Here is an 8,549-nt window from a genome sequence, read left to right as displayed (position 1 = left end):
ACCAGTCTGGTGTTCCATGTTTGGTTCTAACTCTTACTTCTTGACCCACATACAGGTTTCTCTAGAGACAGGGAAGGTGGTCTGGTACTCCCATATTTTTAAGAATTTTCCACAGTTTGTTGTGATCCACACAGTCAAACGCTTTCACGTAGTCAACGAAGGAGAAGTAGATGTTTTCCTGGAATCCCCTTGCTTTCTCCATGATCCAATGAACATTGACAATTTGATCTCTGGTTCCTCTGCCTTTTCTGAATCCAGCTTGTACATCTGGAAGTTCTCAGTTCATGTACTGCTGAAGCCTAGCTTGAAGGATTTTGAGTATAACCTTGCTAGCTTGTGAAATGAGTGCGTTTGTATGGTAGTTTTGAACATTCTTTGACATTGCCCTTCTTTAGGATTGGAATGAAAACTGGCCTTTTCCGGTCCTGTGGCCACTACTGGGTCTTCCAAATTTGCTGGCATATTGAGTGCAGCACTTTCACAGCATCGTCTTTTAAGATTTGAAATAGCTCAGCTGGAATTCCATCACCTCCACTAGTTTTGTTAGTAGTAATGCTGCCTAAGGCCCACTTGACTTCACATTCCAGGATGTCTGGCTCTAGGTGAGTGACCACACTGTTGTGGTTATGCGGGTCATTAAGACCTTTTTTGTATAGATCTTCTGTGTATCCTTGCCACCTCTTCTTAATCTCTTCTGCTTCAGTTAGGTTCTTACTGTTTCTGTCCTTTATTGTGCACATCTTTGCATGGAATAGTCCCTTGATATCTCCAATTTTCTTGAAGACATCTTTAGTCTTCCCCATTCTATTGTTTTCCTCTGTTGCTTTGCATTGTTCATTTAAGAACCCCTTCTTATCTCTCCTTGCTATTCTTCGGAACTCTGCATTCAGATGGGTATATCTTTCCCTTTCTCCCTCCCCTTTCATTTCTCTTTTCTTGGCTATTTGTAAGTTCTCCTCAGACAATCACTTTTCCTTCTGGCATTTCTTTTTCTTGGGGATGGTTTTGATCACCACTTCCTGTACACTGTTACGAACCTCCATCCATAGTTCTTCAGGCGCTCTATCAGATCTAATCACTTGAATCTATTTGTCACTTCCACTGTATAATTGTAAGGAATTTGATTCAGGTCATACCTGAATGGCCTAGTGGTTTTCCCTACTTTCTTCGATTTAAGCCTGAATTTCACAAGAAGGAACTCATGATCTGAGCCATAGTCAGCCCCAGTTGTTGTTTTTGTTGACTGTACAGAGCTTCTCTATCTTTGGCTGCAAAGAAGATAATCAGTCTGATTTTGGTATTGACCATCTGGTAATGTCTATGTGTATATTTGTCTCTTGGGTTGTTGTTAATAGTAACTACTACTGAGAAGTGGGATTATAATACACTTTAACTTTCTGTTTTGTTTGGGTTTATAAAAATAAACATAATTTATTCAGATAATCAGTAGACTATGTAACCAATCAGGAGAAAAAAATAACCTTATGATAATCTTTGAATAAAATATTATCCACTGGTAAAATTTCTTCATTTAAAAAATATTTTTAGCAAAAAATTAATTGTACCAGAAACAGTACTAGATGCTTTCCTATACATTTTCTTAACTAAGAGAACAACAAAAAACTGATTAACTATTTATTACAGAAATTATAAGGGAAATTCCAGTATAGAATAGAATTTTGAGCTAGATCTATCATCCAGTTTTTTAACATAATTAGAATATTAAAAATATATATAAATGATATAAACAACTGTTAAATATCTAAAAGACTAAACAAATATGTGCCTCATTTAAAAGCACCATTTTAGAAAATATCATGTTCCACAAAAAAACTCTTGTTAATGAATTCTAATTCAAGGATTTAAGGAATGGAAAAATACTGTCACTTTTCCAGTTGGGGGAAATAGGTTAATCAATGACTAAAAGAGAGGAAGTATGCTTAGCAGATCTGGGTATGTTCACTTTAGTTCAGTCTCTCTGTCACAATATTTAAAGAATGGATTGACGTTCATACTGATTCTCTAAAATCCTGTATTACACTAATTATATACACTCATACCACAGACACACACACATCTACGTGTATGCACGCACGTAAAACCTGATCATTCCTATTGTTACAACAGCAGTACTTAATATGAGTTGATATAATTCCAAATTACATGGGCACTCATCTAAGCAAATTAGGAAGTGTTGCTTTTCCTGTATTTGCAAAACAAACCCAACATTTTAAAAACACAGCCTAACACTGTTTCAAGTTTTGAAATGAGGAAACAGATGACAGGCTTAAGGAAATCCCAGACTAGGTATTTATAAGTTCCAAAGATAGCACAGTTGTTGTGCTTCTCTTAAAATGAGCCTTTTCTAAAGGAGAATTATGACAAATTAAGTGTGAGTGCATGAGCATAGGCAGGAAATTTGATAAAGATCCAACAAATTAGGGAACAGTCCAGAAAACCTCTTGGGGGTTATGTTCTTTCCAAGTAGATAAACATCTTTCTACAAGTTCATGCTCTTTAAAGAGTTCTCCAAAACTGGCATCATAGGACGATGGCACCATTTAGTACATGACATTTTTGTCATTCTTTTCTTGTCAAAATGAAAAATATTCTGAAAGCTAAAGGAAATTAATTTGTAAACACTGAAAACAGTTTTGTTTTTTTTTTAATTTTAAATCTTGGGTCACAGGATCAAAACTAACCTAACTCCTTACATATTATTTAATTTGCTACAATAGAAATTTGCTTTAAGATTTTGCAGATCACAACTGCTGTAATGCCAACACAAGCATCTGTAGTTCAGTAGGGCTTAACTCTTATCACATGTCACAAAAGTGTTCTCTCTACTCCTGAAATAGTGGGTTAGATTACAGTTTTGCATCTGTCTGTGGGAATTATGTTACAAAAGGCCCAACTTTACAGAAACTTTATATTTCTGTGCTTTCAGGTTCTTGATGTAACAAGTTGTCAAGGCTGGCATTCAAGAAGGAGACAGATTACTGATAATGACAAATATTAAGTAGAAAAGAGATTTGCACAGGTAATAAATATTAAAGTGTTATTTTATTTCATCTCTATAAAAGTTATTTATTTTATTTTTGGCTGTGATGGGTCTTCATTGCTGCACAAGGGCTTTCTCCAGCTGCAGCACGCAGTGGCCACCTTTGTTGTCATGTGCAGGCTTCTCGTTGCGCTGACTTCCCTCCCTGCAGAGCTCAGGCTCTAGGCGCACAGGCTTTAGTAATTGCAGCACGTGGGCTCCATAGTTGTGATGCACGGGCTGTTTCTCCATGGCATGTGGAATCTTCCCAGACCAAGGATCAAACCAGTGGACTTGGCTCTGCAAGGTGGATCCTTAACAACTGCACCGCCAGGGAAGCATCATCACTGTAAAAATGTTGTATGTCCTTATATTAATAGGACACACAATTCACTGCGCTGTAAAGGAAAATATCATTTTAAATAAGGAAGCTTCAACCAAGAATCCTTACTGAAGACCTATACAATTCCCTTTTCCTCTTGTACTACTTACATTCATAAGAAAGTGAAAACTCAATATATAAAGATTTCAACCCAGTTGTTTTTTTGTTTTGTTTTGTTTTTTTGCCATGCCCCTTGGCTTCTTAGTTCCCTGACCAGGGATCAAACCTGGTCCGGGTAGTGAAAGCACCAATTCCTAGTCACTGGACTAACAGGAAATCCTCTCAATCCACTTTTAACTTGAACTTTGGCTCAGCTGATAAAGAGTCTGCCTGCAATGTGGGAGACCTAGGTTCAATCCCTAGGTTGGGAAGATCCCCTGGAGATGGAAAAGGCTACCCACTCCAGTATTCGGGCCTGGAGAATGCCAAGGGCTATACAGTCCATGGGGTCGCAAAGAGTCGGACACGACTGAGCCACTTTCACTTCACTTTCACTTTTGAAAAACTATGGACTCATACATTGAAGACTTGCTTCCTTTGTATTAATATACAGCTCCCAACAAATCATTAAGAAAACCTGATACAAAATAAGACAAAAGTATCCTAGAGATATATTCTTAGACTTTTAAAATGATATATATGTAAGTATGTTCTTTGTACTGTTTTTTATGATTAATGTGGAAGATAAAGATTTATGGGTATATGTGTATACTCAAATATATAGAATATCTCTGAAAGAATAAATAAGAAACAAAAATTTTCTAAATGATACTTTTTTTTTGTAGTTACTGTATATGTACCAAGAAAGCTAGTAACTTAGATTTTGGTTATATAGTTGTGTTTTTGTTTTTGTCTTCAGTTTTTGTACTCTCTCCAGAAAATTACCTGGGTAAGTAGGGACCAGAAGGAGAGAGACGTACTATTCATTGTATAGTCTTTTTCATCTTTTGAAGCAATTGCTTAAAAGCATATGCCTTTTTGCATGCTTTAGCAGCACATGTACTAAAATTGTAATGATACAACAAAGATTAGCGTGGTCCCTGCACAAGGATGACACACACATTTGCAAAGTGGTCTGTATTAAAAAAAGAAAAAAAGATATGCCTTTGATTTCACAAAGAATTGACAACATTAATTTGATGATTGCAGAAGAGATCGCCTGTTACAATTCCCACCCACCTGAGGGTCCAGCTGAATTAAAGATGGGACGTAGCAGCAACTGGTGACTTGGAGAGAACAAGGCAAGTCTTTAAAAAACTGGTCACCTTGTGGAGTGCTCCTCTTTTGTTTTTCAGTAATTTTGTCTCCTCAAAACCTTTTTATTCTCTATTCCACCTCAAGAAATGCCTCCCTCTAATCTGCAGTGTAAAAGAGGTGTTCTCCAAATTTTAAAACTGTAAAACACATTGTAAGTCAATATTTCACATAGAATAAATTTAATTTTGACATACATTTATTTTATAAGCTCATTTACATTTACTTTTATCAAGTCAATCAAAAGGAATAATAAAGCCATTTTGATGAATGTGAAAAATGGAAACCAGAAGTTATGTATAATCATTTGCCTTGTATTTTTCTTTTCCTCCAATTATTGTTTTTATTTTTAAAATTTTTGATAGTGCTAGGTCATTCTTGCTAAGTAGGTTTTTCTCCAGTTGCGGCAAGCAGAAGCTATTCTCTAGTTGCCGTTCGTGGGCCTCTCATTGTGGTGGCTTCTCTTGTTGCAGAGCATGGACTCTAGGGCATGTGGACTTCAGTAGTTACAGAATTTGGGCTCAGTAGTTGCAACTCCTGGGCTCCAGAACACAGGCTCAGTAGCGTGGCACAAGGGCCTAGTTGCGCGGTGGTATGTGGGATCCTCCTAGATCAGGGATCAAACCTGTGTCTCCTGCATTGGCAGGTGGATTCTTTACCACTGAGCCACCAGGAAGCCCTCCAATTAATTTTTATACTTTGTTTTGATTACATAGAATCACAATACTCCTTATCACACAAATATATGACTATGGAGAATAATAGGTTGTTTTCGTTTAATTTTTTTAAACAGTGTGCTTTGGAACTTTGAGTTGCTCTTTGATTAATAAACTCATTCAGAAATGCAAAGATTTATAATAAGAAGTTTCTTTCTAAATTGTATCCCTGGGACTTCCCTGGTGGGGTATCCACCTACCAAGGCAGGAGACACGGGTTCGATCCCTGATCGGGGAAGATTCCACATGCAGTCGAGCTACGAAGCCTGTGTGCCCCAACTAATGAGCCTGTGTCTGCGGCCCACGAGCTGCAACTATTGGAACTTGTGCTGCACAACGAGAAAAGCCACTGCAGCTACAAATTAGTCCCCCCTCGCTGCGCTAAAGAAAAGCCCACATGCAGCAACAAAGAACCCATGAGCTGCAACTCAGCACAATAAAAAAAAAAAAAAAAAAATCCCTTCCCTGAAAGCCATAGGGTAGTTCCTGTCTTTTGAGCCTGAGCTGCCTGTTCTCCTTATTTGACTCTATATAGGGCACCTTGCTCCTTGGAAGAAAAGCTATGACCAACTTAGACAGCATAATAAAAAGCAGACACATTACTTTGCCAACAAAGGTCCGTCTAGTCAAAGCTATGGTTTTTCCAATAGTCATGTATGGATGTGAGAGTTGGACCATACAGAAAGCTGAGCCCTGAAGAACTGATACTTTTGAACCGTGGTGTTGGAGAAAACTCTTGAGAGTCCCTTGGACTGCAAGGAGATCAAACCAGGCAATCCTAAAAGAAATCAGTCCTGAATATTCATTGAAAGGACCGATGCTGAAGCTGAAGCTCCAATACTTTGGCCCCTGATGCAAAGAACTGACTCATTGGAAAAGACCCTGATACTGAGAAAGATTGAAAGCAGAAGGAGAAGGGGACAACAGAGGATGAGATTGCTAGATGGCATCACCGACTCGATGGACATGAAGTTGAGCAAGCTCTGGGAGTTGGTGATGGACAGGGAAGCGTGGCGTGCTGCAGTCTATAGGGTTGCAAACAGTGGCCATGACTGAGCAACTGAACTGAGGGCGCCTTCCAGTAAACTCTGTGCTTTCCTTCACCACAACCCAATGTCAGTAGCTTGGCTTTGCAGCACATCAGGTGAATAGACCTGTTTGGTTCAGTAACAGAAACAAAACTCCTCTATTGGCAGTCTTCGTATTGCAGCTCTCCAATACAAGGGCCAAGACTTTCTCGGAGCTGTACCATAAGCCAAAATTCTTCCCATCCAATTCTCAGTTCTTTCTTCCCACCTCTCAAAGGTGTCAGACCTTTATCACAGACTGACTTCTGTTTTGTCTCCTTTATCTTTCACAGGCCTTATCCATAATAAATCTCTTGCACTTCTAATTCTCAGCTGATATCTGCTTACCTGGGATAGGAGCTGAAATACACATATTAAAAATACATTCACTATTTTTTATAATACATTCTACTTCACTGCCATCAAATACATAATATCCACTCATCTCTTTTTATTTTCTTGATTGGACCTTGAAAATTATGCCACTTATCCAGTCACAGTGATGTGTATATTCCTTGTTTGCCAGTTGATTCATGAAAAGGATACTGCCTGTAAGACCTTGTATTCTGAAGAATCATTTTCCAAACAGTCCATTCCATTTTATCATTACTCTGTAGTTCTTTTCTTGGCAAAAGATATCTAAAACACTATACCATTTTTCATCATAAAAGCGATACAGCCAAGACATCCAGTTAGCAGAAAGCTGCTTTCCATTGAGACAACAGCCCAATTTGTTGAACAAGTGCTTACTATAAATTCAAAATGCTTATTACTATTTTTTAAAATGTTGGAGACATTTATAAAGATGGCTTCTTTATTTGCTGGTTGTGAATTCCACATTCTAAAACTGTCAAATATTTAGGATTCAACTCAAAAGCAGAATGTGAAAATCAGTAGTAATTAAATCAATTGAGAAAACATTTATCAGGCCTGCTTACCAAGACTCCACTTAAAATAGAAATTTCCAGCTCTTACCAGAAACTGCAAGTTTTCAGACATTGAAGCATCTTGTGAGATCTGTTTGCCTGCCCATGTTCATTATAACTAAAGGAACACATCTTCCAGGAAATGGCCTCATAGATCTTAAAAGCATAAGAAAGGAAAAGTGACATCATTCTTTCAGTGTTACCCTACCAAAAACTCAGAGATAAGTTTTATATGAGTTTGTTTTTCTTACTGTTGAAAACAGGCTGGTTGCAACAGCAGTGTCAGATTGCTTCTCTCTGTGTCAACTTCAAGTTCAAATTTAGGAAGTCATTCTCCCTGAGAACATGTTGTGCAAATTAACCATAGATTTCTAAGCTGGAAATACGTTTCAACAGGTCTAAATTTCACCTAGGTTGTTCTTCTCCCCATTGCCTTTTGGTGCTTTATAAAGTTGATTGTTCCCCCCCATGATTCACTAGGGGTAAAATAACAAATCAAATCTGACATTTAGAAGAGAACTCTCCAAGAATGACATAGTGTTTTTGGTTTTCAATGTTTTGAATACTCTTTGCAGTAGACTTTCCAATAAAATACTGAAGGGAAGCCAAATGTTGATTTCCTGTTATAGTTATTTTACTAAATTAGATAATGTGTGTGTGTAGCAAGACCCCACAAGAATAGGAGAAAGGACAGATAAATTTTGCTGAGCAGAAAGTGTGAAGCACACAACATGACTTGTAGAGGGAAAGAGTTACAAGAGTGAGTGGTACTCACAATAGTAGAAATATTTGGGAGGATGGGATGGTTATGGAAGCTGTATAAACTCACTGGGGAATGTAAGTAAGGAAAAGTGTGTTCTTATAAAGCTGGAGCGTTTTGATAGAGGTTGTGGCAATATCCTTTCCTGGTTTCTCAACTTGTGTGGTCTTGATCCTAGGAATCACATTTGAAAACATATGTTATCATCCCACTTTGTAAATGATCTGGTGACTAAGAAGGCAACAGCATCAAATCATACCCCAGGGGTACCTGGAAGAATTAATGCAGCTTTCTGGCTTACTTAGGGCCATGGGAGAATTTGACTTAGTTTCCTGATTTTAACACAGAGAAGGCTGAAGTCAGCCTAAATTGTTTTAAGAGGTCATTTTTAGCTTTGGGTTCCT

General features: G+C 37.9%; 1 long non-coding RNA gene and 1 other non-coding gene across 3 annotated transcripts; one reads left to right on the top strand and one right to left on the bottom strand.

The window, feature by feature from the left end:
* Positions 1 to 3,066: 3,066 nt before the first annotated feature.
* LOC133062514 (uncharacterized) lies at positions 3,067 to 7,581 on the bottom strand. 2 transcript variants are annotated; one of them, XR_009694193.1, is made up of 3 exons: positions 7,398 to 7,581; positions 4,602 to 4,816; positions 3,067 to 3,438 (listed from the first exon to the last, which is right to left on the bottom strand). It is a non-coding gene; the product is annotated as an uncharacterized LOC133062514 (long non-coding RNA). The 2 variants fall into 2 exon arrangements; XR_009694192.1 differs by having other exon boundaries at positions 7,435 to 7,581.
* LOC133064800 (U6 spliceosomal RNA) lies at positions 4,405 to 4,507 on the top strand. Its single transcript, XR_009694723.1, has one exon. It is a non-coding gene; the product is annotated as a U6 spliceosomal RNA (small nuclear RNA).
* Positions 7,582 to 8,549: the final 968 nt, after the last annotated feature.

This window comes from Dama dama, chromosome 1, assembly GCF_033118175.1.
Source record: "Dama dama isolate Ldn47 chromosome 1, ASM3311817v1, whole genome shotgun sequence".
NCBI lineage: Eukaryota > Metazoa > Chordata > Mammalia > Artiodactyla > Cervidae > Dama > Dama dama.
This window is presented reverse-complemented; position numbering and strand designations above follow the sequence as displayed.